Genomic DNA, 17375 nt, shown 5'->3' on the forward strand with positions numbered 1-17375 from the left:
AGGAGGGAGACAACATTTAAGGGAGGACACGCAGCTTGAGGGTCTGATTTTGCTATTTACCCACCAAGTGACTGCCCATGGTCTTGTTAATCCCTATGGCCATTCTCCACCCACTCCCTTCCCAAAACACACTCTCCTGGGATCTCTTTGAGCTAGATCTATCAAGCAGTAACATCAAACTTTGGCCTGCCCGTGTTATTTCTTAGAAGTCTGTTGCAAGCTAATAGCTTAATTACATCTTTAAATACACTACTGATATAATTAAAATGTCTTACCAAGTGTGCCTTTAGCTACTTGATTTATCTGGTAAAAAAAGAAAGTTGACAAAGTCAACCTTTTTGGCTTGTGTATAGGTATTAGATAGTGATTTGCCTGCCACGGCTATCACATGCCCAGATAACACTACAATGTTCCCACTGTTGCCATAAGATAACGAGGTAGAACCATTATGGCAGGGCCTGGCAAATGCCTATCCCATGCCTACATTGCCCAGTTACCTGCTCATCCTGCCACCCTCCTGCACTGCCTCCGGTCACCCCTTGCTCTGGGGTCTGTATCTGTACCCATACCACCCCTCCCCCCCCCACTTTTACTCATCAGACATACCCTGTCTTCTGCCTTAAACCCAGCACTTGCCACTTGCTGGCTGCACTACTACTGTTTGTTACCTTATTATTAATTAATTAATTTCTTATTATTTATCTGTTTTGCTCCATTGCTCCGCACTGGGCCTAGTAAGATCACTGTTTTGTTCTCCCCTGTCCCCCTCCCTTGCCTTGTCGCACTCGGACACCTGGGCTTTGTTTATATCTATCCTGACTATCAGTTGTTTGAGCGCCATGATGCCTTGAGTGATAAAGCGCTATACAAATAAATTGATTGATTGATTGAAACACTTGTGTACGAGCGCAATATAAATAAATTATCAATATCAATACACCAAAGCCAAAACTGTTGGTTTTGCCAGTGCTTTTTCTCCTCATCTTTGTTTCACTCCCTCTGGTGCCTCAGTGTCAGGTATATGGTGGGAACTTGAGTGAGGGTCTTGCTTGTCGTACTCTGGTATTTCTGCCAGTCAGGTAAGGGGAGATGGGTTCCTCTTTTGGACATTTTGCTACTGCAGTCTATTCACCCCCTCCCCATCCCGCACAGCAGCTGAATGAGGATCTCCCCACCTTCTTTCTCCTGGTCTTTTCAGTCCATCGGTATGCCATGAACGGGGGAGAAAAAAAGTTTTATTTTCCTTCTTTCTTCAAACTTCTCAGAAATTACTTTCTTCATAATCCCACATGGGCAGACATCATCACATGCAAAATCTGTTGAATACATTTAATCATGACCACAGTACACTTTGGCACCCTAAGAAGAATACAGCAAACATCATCGACAAACCAAGATCATCAATATAGGGCTGTGGATAATCAGGGTTCATAACCTGAGTCAGGGTACGACCAGTCTCCCTTCCAAGGACCCTCCATCACAGGAACCTGCTGGCCCATATGGAATTAAAACGTATTCACTGAATTCCATGGCACATGTCTTCCTGCAGTGCACTCAACCCATTCACGCCTAACTTTTGGATATTGTTTACAACTATTAATGTTAATTCCATAATATTTCTCGGTTGGTGGCAGCATCTGCAAACTATGAGAGCTGGGAATATAGCTCAGGGGCAACATGTTTGTCTTTGACACAAGACAACATAGAGCAACACAGGTCGGAATCTCAGTCCTGTGCTTCTGGCCAGCGCCTTATGAAAGATTCATCAATTAATTCCTATCCACATGACTGAGATTTCCCTGCCTGTTGAGAGTGAGCCTATCCTGTTGGAACACTTTCTCACAAACGTGAAATTAGAGTAATGAAAGTTTTGTGCTGACTTTTGCTGGCAGAGACCACTCCAAGAAACAAGGAAGTGTGGTATCATAAAGTATCCCACCAAAGTGCCCTTAAATTGGCTTGGATAGAATTATCAGGACAGCTCTCGCAAGACATAATGGGCCAAACTCTCAAAACCTTTTAGGGTGTAAATGCACATCTTATCATTTGCACACAAAAATAGAACATACTCTGAAAGGTCATGAAGAAAACAAAACTGGCCATTTGAGACCAGCCTACTCTCACTTCTCATCACAGAAGTTAAAATCAGATTTACCAAATAGTCAAAAAACTGTGGGGTTTAATGATAGCCCCAGCACACGAAAGGAAAGTCCAGCTGATTTGAAATACATTGTTATTATGGCAAGGCACACTAGAAAAAATGACAGGCCTAAAACTTTAAAACAGCGAAAGGGCCTGGTGAATGAAAATATGTGTCTTGCTGAAAATGACACCATTCTTTTCAACACAGAAACTGACATCATTTTAAATATAAATGCACATGGTAAATGACAAAATGAACAGCAGGGCTAATTTCAGTTACCACACCAATAAACCACTGCTGAACAAAAAGAAAAACACTGATTCAAAAGGGCCTTGCATGTACTTAGAAGGCCAAAAAAAGAAAGAAATTGATGTTACATGAAAAGCAGGGTTCTCTAACACTGACACTCCAATGTCCAGAGGCATGTGCAATTCGCAAAAAGGAAACATTTCGACAAGAATGAATCTATTATGATGCTCAGATGAACAGCGATGTGGAAACATGTTGAAAATAATAGTAAGGCCCCATATCTAAAGAGAGATATTGTGACAAGTGAAGTACAGAATTCTGGTCAGTGGGGCTGATCTCAACACAGAGATTCAAATTGTCTTCCCCCATTGCAGGTCTGTTGGGCTCCTTATCTGGAAGGGAGATCTCTTTGAAGCTCCAGCATGCTAGGCATTTACGATGGCCCTGATCCAAACAGGACTTGCCTGAGTAGGTGAAAATGTAAATAAAATGCAAACTATTAGATCAGAATCATGGTCAACTCAAGATTGTAAGGACAAATGGCAAATGCCAGCATGGCCCCAAGATGTCAGAGACAATCTGGTGACAGAGATACACATCTCTGGGGTGTCCATAAGCTCAGCTTTGGGCTCCTTCAGAGTGATTGATCATTTTTATTGCAGGCCAAACCAACATTCAGCCCAGAGATTTTAAATGCTCTGAACCACGTTTTTTCAAGGAAATGAGACCAAAAACCAAAACGGAAACTGCAATATATAAAAATATATGGTCAATGACTTACATTACAGATGTCCTTTTATTCAATAACTTTCAGATCGTAATACTTACAGAGTTGTGGCAGTTCTCAACTTAAATGTATTTTTCAGACAATAGTATTAATATGGCTTTCATTCTAATGCAATTTTGAGTTTTTTAGTTACATAGAAAAAGGTGTTTCTAGCTGCCCTGCAAATGTCCTGAATTTGAAAGTTGGGGAGCTGATGACTTATTAAATTATATATCTGGGTCAGAGGTTTCACTTTCCCAACTGTGTTTATTTTTCACATAAACAGTGAAAAACCATAGCGTGCCCATGCAATAACGTGCCGAAAGGAAAGCATGCTCCACCTATGCATCATGGTTTGGAGAACATTAATACCTATATATTATGGAATCTTTTGGTAAATTACACATTTCTGCTATGTAGGGACTTATTGGGTAAAAAGCTGTCACTTAAAAAAATGGTAAGCTATAGAAGGTGTGTACCTCTACTTCACTTCAATCATGAAACTCCCAGGGCCTATCTGTAGACAGGGGACAGACTTCGGGGGTGGAGAGAGAAGTACATGAGTAATAATGTGTGTGAAATAATAAACTGGTACCTCTTAATTGTAATAATTGGAGGTGTGACTTATACATTAAAAAACACTTTCTCTCTGAAAAACGGAACAAAAGGTCAAGGAGGGACAGAAACACCTGCCTAACACCATCTTGAAGGGAGAGCTGCTAAGCATCTTGAAGGAGAATTGCCCCTAATTCACATGGGGGTATCCTCAGACAGCTGCCTGACCTGACTGGGGTGGAGAGGCATACAATAGATGGAGCCTTAACTTTGCATGGGAGAGCCAACTTAGGGATGGATGCTGGGACTATCTCTGACAACAGCCTGTGACCAGACCCAAGCTGTTCCCTCAGAGGAGCCTGGCTGTCTCCACTGAGCATCCCAAAATAGAGGTCCAATGTAAGTAGAATTGGCCTATTTGAAACCAAGTGTGTGGGAGAGATCTTCCTGCCTTAATATCCTCCCTTCACAGTGGGTGGAGGGGGCAGAATGTGTAGACCCTTAGCATATTTGACTGAATATTGTCAATGGGGAAGTTTGAAGGATTAGAGGAATTTGAAACCCCCAACCTCTTTCCTAGCAGAATATAACTTATAGTCACATAAAGTAATTGGGGTGTCCTTGCCACAACACAACATTGATAATCGTCTTCATTCCCAAACCTTGTCTTTAAAACAAAAGGTTCTTGCCACAAAATGAAATTCCAAACTGTCACCACTCCTTAAACCTTTCCTTGAAAGAAATGGTTGTTCCAGTCCCAAAACAAAATTCCCAAATGTTACCACTTCCCAAACCCAGTCTTTAAACAAAAGGTGTTTTTGTCATGAAACAAACATTCCAACTGTCACCACTCCGTAAACATTGTATTTAAACAAAAGTGGTGCCCTTGGCCCAAAAAGAAATTCCTAAACTGTCCCCACTCTATAAACCTGACCTTTAAACAGGAGAGTGCTGCATATCACTGATGCCTGGGATTTTGATGCTGGGGAGAGGCCCTTTGCAAAGTGAAAATAGTGTAATTTCCATTGAACAACATACACTCTCTACTGTGAGTAAGTGACCCTGATAGCAGAACGATGTTGCATTGCTTTTGGTTGAAAAGGAAATAAGGTGCTATTTACCACATGTGTTTTTACAAATCTGTGTTTTCAAAACTGCAAGCATTTCCAAGTGTGCAGGAAATTAAACAAAGGACTGCATGTACAAAATGTAACGTATTCCAAAGTCAAAACTGTACTTTGTTTTCACTTTAAATGTTATCAAGTCATATGTGCCTGTTTATTATGAAAAGGAAAGTTCATCATGTGTTGAAACTTGTTTTGTGCCACAGAGAAGGCAGTGTGTATAACCATTAAAAGATCTATTGGACATAAATTATAAATACATAAATATTGTGCCTATACCTCTGCCTGGTTCTTAGCTCATTGTTGACACAGGGGAGGGATCTACATGGCTCTATATGAGTCACAAATAGGGCTAGCTGAACCTAGAATAAATGTTATATTGAGGGCTCTCTTAATTGGGGGTAAGATGCATTTTAAAGCAAATCCCATATTAGTCTGTACTACACAGTTATGTGGTAGCAGTGGCTGAGCAGCCAGACTTATCTCAAGAGTTGAGTGAGCAGTAGAACAAGTTACACATAGGCCAACAAATACAGTGGCCCTCATTACGACCCTGGCGGAAAGTGACTGACCTGACCGCCATAGCGTAAATAGCGTTTCCGCCATTGCACGACGGAGCAAAGTGCGGCTAATTCCGACCCATCGGGCACGAGCACTACGCCATGGCGGAAGTGCAAAGTCCGCGATGGCGGAAATGTCCCCAAAACGGCCCTCACCGCCGCCGTACGGCGCCCTAGGTGCAATTCCGCCACCCATCTTAGCGGTCACCGCAATGAGCGGCAATCGGAAAGTACGGTGACCGTAAATATACGGAAACGGAAGTAAAAACATGGTCCCGGAACGGGAAACAGCACGCCGTACACCTATAAAAACACAATTTCCACACAACCATTAAAAATACTACCCTGAGACTCATCCCAACCCGTCATCCACCCTAGTGAAACCAATAAAAATGGGAAAAGTAGCGAAAAAAGCGTGCGACCGCAAGCGGCAGGTCCACTTCTCCCGTGAGGAACTCACCGTGCTCACAGAGACCCTCCAGGAGAATGCTGCCGTCGTCTTCTCGACGCAAATGACCAGGACGGCACTTGCGAACAAGAAGGCCATATGGGCCCTGGTGGCACAGCGGGTAAGTGCGGTGGGGACCGCACCCCGCAACCCACAGCAATGCAGAAAGCGATGGGACGACTTGCGGATACGCGTACGGAGCATACTATCCGCCAACCGTAACATTGCCACAGCTACCGGGGGAGGATCGGAATCACCCATCAAGTTGACCCCCTGGGAAGAAATCTGTGCCTCCACCATTGGAATGGAGAGTATAGAGGGAGTCGGAGGGATGGAGAAAGGAGTGCAGACATCCGAAGAATCAGGTAGGTGGGCCAAATAAAACAATGCTAAATCCACAATGTCCAATCATGTGAAGTACCATGTGTCCACATAGTGCAACAGTAACACATGTCCAGGAGAACGTCCACATACATAGGCCTGATAGCACACTTTAAAAGTCACATTAAATACATAAATAATTAAAAATCCTAAAAACACCCTCTACACCTGCAGCAGGCACACCCTAACTGCAGGCTGCAAAACAACTGCATCCTCAATCCACACAAAAATGAAACCACCTCCAAGGCCCCAACCCAAATCACCCTCAGGTACCACCCCAATGCATGTGATACATTGCCATTCCAATTTCCACAGACCCATTAATAACGCTCGCCCTCCTTTACTCCACCACAGGGTCCGATTCAAACAACGAGCTCCAGGACACCCCTACCAGCACACCTGCAAAGAGGGCCAAGACCAACGGCCAAAGACCCTCCACCTCAGCTGCACGCATCAAGACACGGCAGCAGCACAAATCAAGTGGCAGCACACAGGAGGGAACTTCAACAGGCACCCCAGCAGCCAGCATGCCCACAACAGCACCACCACAGGTCCCCCCAATGGATGCCACAGAAGGCACTGCTTCTGGTGGCAGCAGCACCATAGGTGACACTGCATTAATGGCAGCATGCTCCGACACAGAAAACGGGGATGTCGAAGTAAGATCCATCCATGACCTGTCTCAATCCCCCTGTCTGTTCCATCCCGTACACCATGAGGATACCACGCAGGGGCACCCACAAGACGACGACTGGCCATCCCCCACAAGCCCTGTGGCAAGGCAACATGAGGTGACCAGCCCCTCTGTGACACCACCGCAAATGGCCATGGCACAGCAGAGGCAACAGTCCCTCGACCAGGTGATCGTGCAACAGCAGCAACTGGCCACGCTCCTCAAGGACCATGCTGATGAATGTGGGGGTACTAAGGCAGCCATAGAAACATCAACTGAGACACTTAGGGCAGAAATGGAGAGAAGTACAGAGACACTAAGGGCACAAATGGAGAGAAGCACCGAGAGCCTGAGAGTACAAATGGAGAGAAGCACCGAGAGCCTGAGAGTACAAATGGAGAGAAGCACCGAGAGCCTGAGGGGGGAACTGCATGCGACGTCCAAAGACGTATGTGCTAAACTTGCCGCTGTGCGCCGTGTGCTCACTGAGCTCTCACAAACCCTTAGGGACATGCATGGACGTGAGCAGGCAGAGACATCATCCGTTGCAAGTTCCGTCCAGGGCAGCCCCCAACGTAGATCTGGGAGGAACCTGCGCTCCACAGGCAGGGGTGCCCCTGATACCCGGAGAGGGGGCTTGCAATAGCGACTGCCCACTGACAATGAGCATCTTTGGACACTGGTGTTCGGGGGGGAGGTAGGAGGGTGGAGGGGGTGTGTTGGGCTCACTTGGGTGGCGGGTCGATGGGGTGTGTAACATAATTTCACATATGCCATAAACAATGCACGATCATCCGATGAGATGTGTGGACATTGATCTTTGTGTACGAGGCCATTTTAGGCGTACAGACCATATTGTGCATGTTCCAGACACACACAGTGCCACAAGTCCCGTGTCCATGTATCAGCCACCAGGCGTGAGTGCTAGAAGCATGCATCTATGATATGCTGACGAATGTCACGGCCCTCCTGTACCTCGCAGACTCCTTGAGGTGCTGCCACATCCCCACCCTCATCATGACCATCTTCAGGTGCTTGCAGTTCTGCGTCAGGGGGCATGGGCACATTTCTACGTACGCACATGTTGTGTAGCATGACACATGCCATGACCATCTTTGCAACCTTCTCATGGCGGTACAGGAGTGCCCCGCCAGACCTTCTGAGGCAGCGGAAACGAGTCTTCAGTAGGCCGAATGCCTGTTCTATGACTACACGGGTACGTGAGTGGGCATGGTTGTAGTCCTCCTCATGCTGGTCCTGTGGGTTCCGGAGTGGTGTAAGGAGCCATCTCTTCAGTGGATACCCGGCATCACCTGTATGTGGACAATAAAGGATGTTTGTGGAATGACATTGCTACGTACGCACCCCCCCCTTCCTGCCAGGTCATTGCCGCATCACATACCCCACATTATCATGCTTGAAATGAGACTCACCGAGTAGCCAGGATCTGTTCCCTGCGTGTCGCTCCATGTAGCGTGGTATTGTAGAGTTCCTCAAGACCATAGAATCATGGGTTGATCCAGGAAATCAGGCACAACAATGTGTAATGATCCTGTTGGAGTCACACACCATTTGTACATTCAGAGAATGAAATTGTTTTCGGTTGCGGTACTGGGCCTCCATGGCATGTGGGACGACCAATTCCACATGGGTGCAGTCGATGGCACCAATGCAACCCGGTATGCCGCCAAGTGCATGGAATCCCACTTTTGTGTTCGTAATTTCCTGCTCCGAGCGTGGTAGAGAGATGTAGTCGTCTGCGTGCCTCAGGAGGGCATCGAACACTTGCAATAGTGTCCGTGAGAACACTGGCTGTGAAATGCCATGTAACTGTCCGACTGTGTGCTGGTAGGTGCCTGTGGCCAGGAAGTGGAGTACAGACACCACCTTCAGTAGGGGTGGGATGGCGGTTGGGCTATCTATCATGCTGACAAGGTCAGCCTGTGTCATGTCCACAATGGCGGTTATGGTGTCCCGGTCCAAACGGTAGAGGGTGTGGATCTGCTCATCAGTGAGGTTGAACGGATGTGCTCGGAGGCGTGGGATTGCGGGCTGCCTGCGTGGTGGTAGTGGCTGTGCTGGCGGCCCTTGCTGGCCCTGCCTTGCCCTCCTCCTCCTCCTGCGTCTCCTCTGTGCGGCCGGTTGTTGTAGTAGTTGGTGTTCGTCTTCTTCTTGACGTTGGAGTACTTGCAGTGCTATCAGGTCCCCCAGGGCCAACATTGCTAGTCCTGCCGGTAGCATTTCGGAGTGGGTGTGGTTGTGGGAGGGTGTTGGGTGTGCAATTTATGTGTTTTCAGGCTGTATAGACTCCACCTGTGGTGATTCATTCCACCTGTGCAAGCTGCAATCCCCTTTGGGCGAGCACGTCCCGCACACAACGCTGCAATTCGACGAATGGCATCTTGCTATTACAATCATGTATTTGTTCCCGATGGCAGTGTAATATTGGTTCATATGTTCATTCTGCTATGGTCCCATTGTTTCACATACTATCTTTGCAGTCGCGAACAGACTTGTGAAGGGTCAGTGGAATGTAGTACTCGATTAACGGTGGACCCTCATGCAACACTGTACCGAGGTTCACCGACGGGCGGGGCGTCCCATTTGTGAGTGAAGCCAGTTGCCATTTTCACACACTGCCGCACTAGATGGATGAATTTGTGATTTCAAGCGGTCACAGATGCCTTTTCGACGTGATGTTGCAAATGAGGAATTCGAAGGACGGCGCTTTCGGTTTTCAGCTAGCGGCGAGGAGATGCCCACAGGTCTGACTGCAAATATAACGTTCTATTGTTCAATGTCCTTGGGACAGGGGCCATGGCGAGAATGCAATGATTGATATGAATAGTATGGGATGCGCAATAGCGTAGTGGACGATGAGGCCGGACGTTCCCAAATACATGTTACTTCACAACACTGGAATTACGGGCTGGAGCACAGTGGATTTTGCAGACTGCATAACGCACAGACTCAATGGAAATTTCACATGTTATGTGAGTATAAAATCAGGCGTTTTCATTACGGGATGAGGGAATGATGTATGGATGCATGGACAGATGATTTAATACAGAGTTTGCCATGTACAGGGCTTTTTGGAATCTATCCACCTCCCCTGCGCTATGTGATGCAGTGCTGCCATAGTGGGACCATCGTCTATCTGCCCTTGTTGAACCCTCCCTGTCTCGACGCGCCTTCAAACACTTGTGTCTATGCAAGTTACTAATCCCATCTAATGGATTCTGTTTTAACAGACGCATGCACATAAACACTCGTTTGTAATAGTGTTTTCACCTCGATATATATAGTTATGATTCGCAAGTGGTTTTGGGTGGAAATAATCCTTTGGAGTGGGCTAGCATGCATATGGCTGTGGATTTAGTGTGATCATTGAAGTGAGTAATTCAAATGAAGTTCGGATGCCCATACTATTCTTTTTCATTTCATTTGGGTGACAGGTATCTCCTCCCCTTTTGCCACTGCCATCTGTATGCCACTCCTGCAGATGGATTTTACTCCCGACACCTGCTGCTTCGTGTTAATCAGTGGAGCACCATTACGATCTTATGGGACGATCGCCAATGGGCCACATGCCCTTACGCAGTACTAGTGGCTAGGAGCAACATTTCAGCCTTTCAGCTGGACTAGTGCCTACCTAATGGGACGGCCCTGCGGTTCTAGGCGCTTCCATGTTGCCTTTTTGAACGTGAATGTAGCCCCTGTGTACCATGAAGGAACAGGGCGTCACACAAGAAGAAGCTGGTCATTTATTGCGGATGCAGCCCACAATGATGAAATATATTTTGGAGTTCATGACCTAATGGCTGTATGGGCTTGGTGATTTTGTTGTGCATTAAATTTCTATTCTGATATGAACCGTGTAGCGTTCTTCTTTGCAAGTGATCTAGCATATTCCTATTTGTGGAGCGATGTATTGTGAGGAGATCTGCATTGGGTTCCAGCTTCGGAGTATAGTTGCGTGGTACTGTACTGGGCGCGTTTGCCTACGAAGCCCAGTGAGGTCAGGGATAGGGGCTGCCATTATGACTGTTTTAATGATGTCATGCTCAGGGGCGGGGGATTAGCTTTTGTGTAACAGATGCCGGTCAGCCAGGTGGATTGGTGGAATGATGTGATTATCAGAATATGGCTGGTCACAGGTGCCTGTGTTTGCGTGCGTTTCTTGGAGGGAGACTGAGGTCATGTCCATTTTAATGACTTCTGTATTCGTGCCATCTGTGCCCTGCAGCTCCCATTGGCCCCTCTTGAGATGGCCTGGCTGCTCAGTCACTCTGCCAACTTGTGTGGTACATGCTTATGCTGATGGTTGGTTTGTTTACTGGCAGGAGTACAGGGCTGGTGCAGTCTCACTCAGGATACTGCTTTGAATGTTGCCTTACACTGGTGTCAGTCGATGGGGGGGCCTGTTTTTGTTTGTCTCATTTTTCTGTTCATGTTGCTGGACTTGACCCTTCACATGCCTGTGCTGCATCAGTGCGGCAATGGTGCCATGGCAAATATGGATGGCCACTCACAAGGCACTTGGAGCCCCTAGATTCATTTGTTGGTTGGCAGGCATGGATGATTTGTACATTTCACTGGTTGCATTGTGTGACTTCATTGCACCTACGAGGAGTTGTACAATGTGGCCAGGGAGTGGTGTACAGGCACTCAGTAGGGCCGTTTACGGTTGGTTCGCGATGCCGTACTTCTCACCATGGCGGAATGGTACTTTCCGCCATGCTTGATGGCGTTAGGTGCATGTCCGCTAGGGTCAGAATTCGCGTACCGTTGCGCCATGGTGGTAATTACGGTTTGGCATGGCGCGCGTGCGCGTACTTGGTGCAGTTAGCGTTGGCGTTCACTACGGTGTCGCTAATGGCATCGTACTTTACGGTGACGGGTCATGATCGCACCGAGCGCTATTCGATGGCGGTATTGCATTTCCGCCATCGTTTTTCGATTTCCGCCAGGGTCGTAATGAGGGCCAGTGATTCAAACAAACACTTTACTCAAGGTTTCTTGGTAAAAGAATATACATTTATTTACACAGTCAGTTTGAAAACATTACACTAGCAAGAGCAGCACAATATCATAAATATACTACAAATACACAACCAATAAGTTACTGAACAAGTTCAGCTCCCCTGAAGTGGGAGCAAAATGGCACTTCAGATACTTAAAAAAAAGGGGGGCTAAAAAGACAAGGTTATAAGAATAGACAGCCCAAATACTTTCATAGGCAGGGCAAACGCTTTCAGTAAACTACAACCAACAATTCAGTTAATAGGCCTGGGCCAAAGTCAATGGTTCAGAGTCTTTGTTTAGGATAGCACAGTTCTGGTAGAAAACGGTTAAGTCTTTGCCACAGATTTTTGAAAAATTTGGCTAGGCGAACAATTTGACGAATGTTTAGGGAAGGACAAGCCTTCGTAGTCGGGAAAGTTTCACAAACTTTCTCCGTGGCCGAAAAGATTTCCTGACTGCGTTTGCACAGAACCTTTAAAGTGAAGAAGAGCAGTAGCTGAGGCAGTTGTTCCTGGCAGTTCGAGCAGATCTCGCTGTTCCTGAGCTTCAATCGTGGGGACAAGAAGGAGGGCGTCGGGAGGCTCCTGCACTGCCCCGGGATGAGGCCACAAGCTTGGCAAAACATCAGTTTAAGAAGTGAGTGCCTTAAAGACCACAAACTGGTATCCTTCCCACTGGCTATCCGGTTTTCCACAGCACTCTGCAGAAAATTTGTCCAGGAGGGGATGGTGTCCAGGCGGCTTACGAGTTGGTTGTTCCCAACAAACTCAAGGGAAGAAGCTAACCTTGAAGGGCTTCTCTGTCGATGGAAAGTTTCAGGCAATTCGGACCTGCAGCAGGGCTTCACCGGTCGTCCAGGAGTTGCAGCAGTCATCTTCCTTCAGCTCGTCTTCGGTTCTTTTGGTTCCAGTGTTCGACTCTGTCCCACCTGCTTTTAAACAGTTTTCCCCAATTCATTCCAGCCTGGCTGTCACTCACACAGCAGGGTGGCTGTCCTTGCCAGACAGTCAGCTGACCAATCATGCCAGAGTGCATTTAGGTCTCCTAGGAGACTAAGCAAAGGGAGTTTCGGGCACCTCCCTCACATCCTGTCCATCCCAGACATTCAGGCGCCAGAGGAGGGCTTCAGCACTGAAGCCCACCAAAGGCCAACAAACAAAGGGACCAAATCTGTTTGGCACGCAGAAACAAACACAAGAACGACCTTTCCTAAAAGAAATGGCGAAAAAAGATGACCGGAGTCTGTTTTTACAGGTAGGTCTTGGCCGCCATATTGAAAAACATGGCTGACCCGATTTTTAGCTACCGTTGTTCGCGGTCGGGAAAAATCATGGTAGTTTGATCTAAACCACTGCCACGAGCCATTTGAAGTAGGAAAGGGTAACATTTGACTGTTGCATGAGTGTTTTGACTCAAGGGAAGCTAGGCAACCCCTCCAGCACTCTATAGGAAGATAGTGTGTGTTGGGTCTGTAAATTTAAAGAGACTAGTAAAGTCAATTTAACTTTACATGCTCTGGGAGACAGTAGTCAGTCCCAGAGAAAGTATTTAAACCTTTGGAAGTCTGAATGACATCCCTGTGCCACTGCACTGAAGGTGCTGTGTGACACACAAAAAAAGATTATGGCCCTCATTACAACCCCGGCGCTAAACCATGGCGCTATTAGCACCATGGTTGATGCCGGTGTTGTAACGAGTCCGCCATGGTGGAATGGGGAAATACTGCCCCATTGCAAGGTTGGCGGGGCGGTATTTCCCCATTCGCCCCATAGGGCTCAATGGGAGTGGGGAAGGCGCTAAGTACGGTACTGCAAATTGCGGTACCGTAATTAGCACCGAGGTCCCTTTGCGGCACCCTACTTTAACGGCTGGTAAAACCAGCCATTAAGGTCGGGTCCCACAAAGGGACCTCGTAATCAGGCGTTAAGGGTTTAACGGCGCCGACACCTTTTACTGCATGGTTAAACCCTTAACGCCAGGGTCGTAATGACCCTCTATGCCTAAGGAGTTTTTTTAAAACTCCATAACCAAAGAACACAAAAGTAAAACACACATCAAAATACATGGAAGAGTGGGAAAAAAAGGCCCACACTCTTCCCAGGTAAAAAAATCAAATCCTAGAAATCCAGCAAAGTGGCTGGGAGTCTCAAAAGGTAAGGGAAATTAGCACATTCTTGAGAATTCTCCCTAAAAGTCTGCTTATTTTCTTGGCTGTTATTTGCAAGTGCCGTGGAATTCAAGAGTAACTAAAACACACAGGGCATATCAACCTAAGGGACCGTTCTTTACATATGGTGCACATCAACCGCTTCATTCAGTCCAGTATATACTGCAGGCTAGTCCAAAGATCCACTGCTAGACACTGTGTAGAACATGCCTAAACTGCGTGGGGCCTAATCTATCAGCATTTACTATTACGAAACGCTGGGTTTGTCAAGCAGTATCACATTTTCAAGGATATCTGGAAATTAGCTCGGGCCCAAATTGATCTGGAGCTAAAATGATGCTCCATAAATGTAATAACATAACAGTAGAACAGAGAAGGCTGATGGATCGTCGCATTACATCAGATTGGGAACAGCTTTCAGGCAAGAGCCCAAGTGGAGCAGAAAGATCAAGCAGGCCTTGTTTAGTTTGCTACACAGCAACGAGGAGAGCATGTGATGCCGGGAGTTCTAGGGCATGGGAGAGAAGCGACCTTCAGAAATGATGGCAAGCAATAAAAATAGGGGCGGAAGGATTAACAGTGCGCATATAATGAGCAAGCGCGCAGCCTCTTCTGAAAAAGGGAAAGCAAGCAAGCAGCTGTTTCTGAGCTGGAGCCAAGCACAACACCCCACCAATGCCGATGACGCGTTTCCTCCCCCAGCGGCTCTGCGGAGAAAAAGATCTACTGGGGATTGCACAATGGGCGAACCGGACCACCATTTAAGAGCTGCCCGCCTGCCACAGTGCTCCGTTAATACGCATTTGATTTAGTTAAGCTCACCTATGGATGACTACAAACCCACAGCTGCCACAGAAGTGTACAATCGTAAGACAGCCAGGGGCCGGGGCTTTCAATTCTGTATCATTTGCATTCTGTGTAGCTTCCACTGAATAAAATGGCCGAACGTAAAAAGCAAAGCCCAGACTGGAATAGGGTGCCCGCAGGGCATGAATTCATGTGCAACTGGGGGAGGGGAAGTGGGTGAATGAGAGTGAAAATAGGGGAACACTCGACAGACTTCAAAGGGCACATGCGGATCGGGATGCCGGCTGCATGCCAGGCCCCAGGAAAGGGGCTGACTGCCCACATCTGTTTCCTCCTAGACTATTCTGCTCCCTGATTTGTGGGGCACCATTGCCACCCAGAGGCGGCTTCAGGAGACAAGTTGGAAGCAACGCTTAGTAAGTAGCAAGTAGCAGTGATAACAGAAACAGCCTGCACTTTGCATGCTCGAATTCTATGGCAGGGCCAGTTTAGATTTTCATCCTGCCCTGGTTGATAGAGTAAGTACCATTCACAGAGTGGGTAATAATACCAGCTGTTATCACAGTACTTAGAAGCTGGAAGAGTCTGCCATGAAGCACTATATAAGAGCACAATATTACACTGCATTGTACAAGCACTGTCTCTGTTTGCGACTGCTTGCGGCCTACTATGACCACTTTTTAAAAAACTTTATTCATCTTTTTTCCATAAACAACATCTTACATGGGTACACACAAACAGGAAGAAATTGAATAGAATACAACCCTGGCATCGTCGTCAATACAATGAACCAATATAAACAAAACAAAGAACACTAGTCCCAGAGACAAAGAGTTCGTGAACTGCGCCTAATGCATCCCCGATCTTGTTACCCCCCCACCCTCAAGAGTGAAACACAAACCCCACCCAACGCCATGACCTCTATTGTTGATTTGCCCCTCACCACGATAGTACAATCTGAGACCTGAGGTGGTCTGAGGTCTGAGTGACTTCCTGAGGCGCCCCACACCTCATCTACAATGTCCACTTAACCTCCATCTCCCACATTGCTGCCCCTCAGTCCCCGTTGCCACGACCCTTCCAACCGGGTCCTGCCCCCCAAGCTGTGGCAATGAGTCATGTTCTCCTTATTCCGTTCACTCTTGCCTTCTGCTCTACCCTCTTATCTCCATTCTCCGTTTTCATTCGTTTCCCTCTGCTATCCCATCCCACTGGTCCGCTCAGTGACCCTGGCATACTGATCACTAGCAAACTAAATATGAATAATCTCATTTCTATTCCTCTGTGCCCCCTCCGTCCTCGTCCCAACTGCCCACTTCACCTTCCTCAATCCTCATTGGGTTGCCAAATGCAAGATCTGTTTGCAACAAATCCCACTCCATTCTCAGCACTTTCTTTCATCTTAATTTTCACTGTCGCTGCGTCACTGAAACTTGGAGTCTCCCATCTGACTCCACAACCCCTGCATCCTTGTTTTGCTTGAGCCTCCAAGTTTGCTCACTCCCTCCAGGCCTCCAGCCGTGGCGATGGGACTGGCATTCCAGTACACTGGCCCTACATTCCTGGATCTTGCTCTCTGTCTCCGCCTCAGTTCACCCCCTTTAAATACCATTAAATTTCCTTCTTAAAACTCCACTTTCTTAGTTTCCTCGTTATTTATCCCCCCCCCACATCCTGTCCCTTTTAAAAAAAAAAATATTTCTCAGACAGTCATGTCACAAGCAGCTGGCGAGGGCACCACATAATGCTCTTACAGAGCGTTCGCCATTTTGACACAATAGCAAAGAGTCATAAAACTGAAATAAACTTAACAGTACAATAACCATAAATTCCAGGTCACATCCTATTAGCCTACTTTTTCCATGGGGACCACCCCTCTGCCCGCCCCCTCGCCCCTGGCTTCCGCTAGATACAGTCTCACTGGAGCCCATATGTCGTTGGGTCTGCATGTAGCTACCATAGTAAACACGTAGGGCCTCATCCCGAGTTGGGCGGTAGCCCTTAAATCCGGCGGCAACGCTATCAGCGCCGGATTTAAGGGTCCGTCGGATCCCGAGTACAAATACTGCTGGCGCCATTACAGCCAGCTGTAAAAGCATCGGCCGTAAAAGCGCCAGTATCCATTCGTGCTAAAACACAGCAATCATGAGTCTGGCATAGGACCCACCCATGCACAACACACCCTCCCTAACACCAGTACACCAGCAGGAGCAGGCAGGAGACAGCACTAAGGGCCCAGGTGGAACCAATGCAAATCAGAGGCCTACAAAGGACCCACCCATGCACAACACACCCTCCCTAACACCAGTACACCAGCAGGAGCAGGGAGGAGACAGCAATAAGGGCCCAGTTGAAACCAATGCAAATCAGAGGCCTACAAAGGACCCACCCATGCACAACACACACTTCCAAACACCATGCTACCATTTGGAGCCGGGAGCCTTGATGTGGACTTCTACCTGCTGCGCCTGGAGCTA

General features: G+C 47.2%; 1 long non-coding RNA gene across 1 annotated transcript in view; it reads right to left on the reverse strand.

Annotated features, from left to right (window-relative positions):
* Window positions 1-15045, reverse strand: part of LOC138489623 (uncharacterized) — a 168417-nt gene extending 153372 nt beyond the window's left edge. Inside the window, exon 1 of the long non-coding RNA XR_011274835.1 lies at window positions 14914-15045. This is a non-coding gene — a long non-coding RNA (uncharacterized lncRNA). The remainder of the gene's footprint in view (window positions 1-14913) is intronic.
* Window positions 15046-17375: the final 2330 nt, after the last annotated feature.

The sequence above is a fragment of the Ambystoma mexicanum genome, chromosome 9 (genome assembly GCF_040938575.1).
Source record: "Ambystoma mexicanum isolate Mex_15411 chromosome 9, UKY_AmexF1_1, whole genome shotgun sequence".
NCBI classification, from domain to species: domain Eukaryota; kingdom Metazoa; phylum Chordata; class Amphibia; order Caudata; family Ambystomatidae; genus Ambystoma; species Ambystoma mexicanum.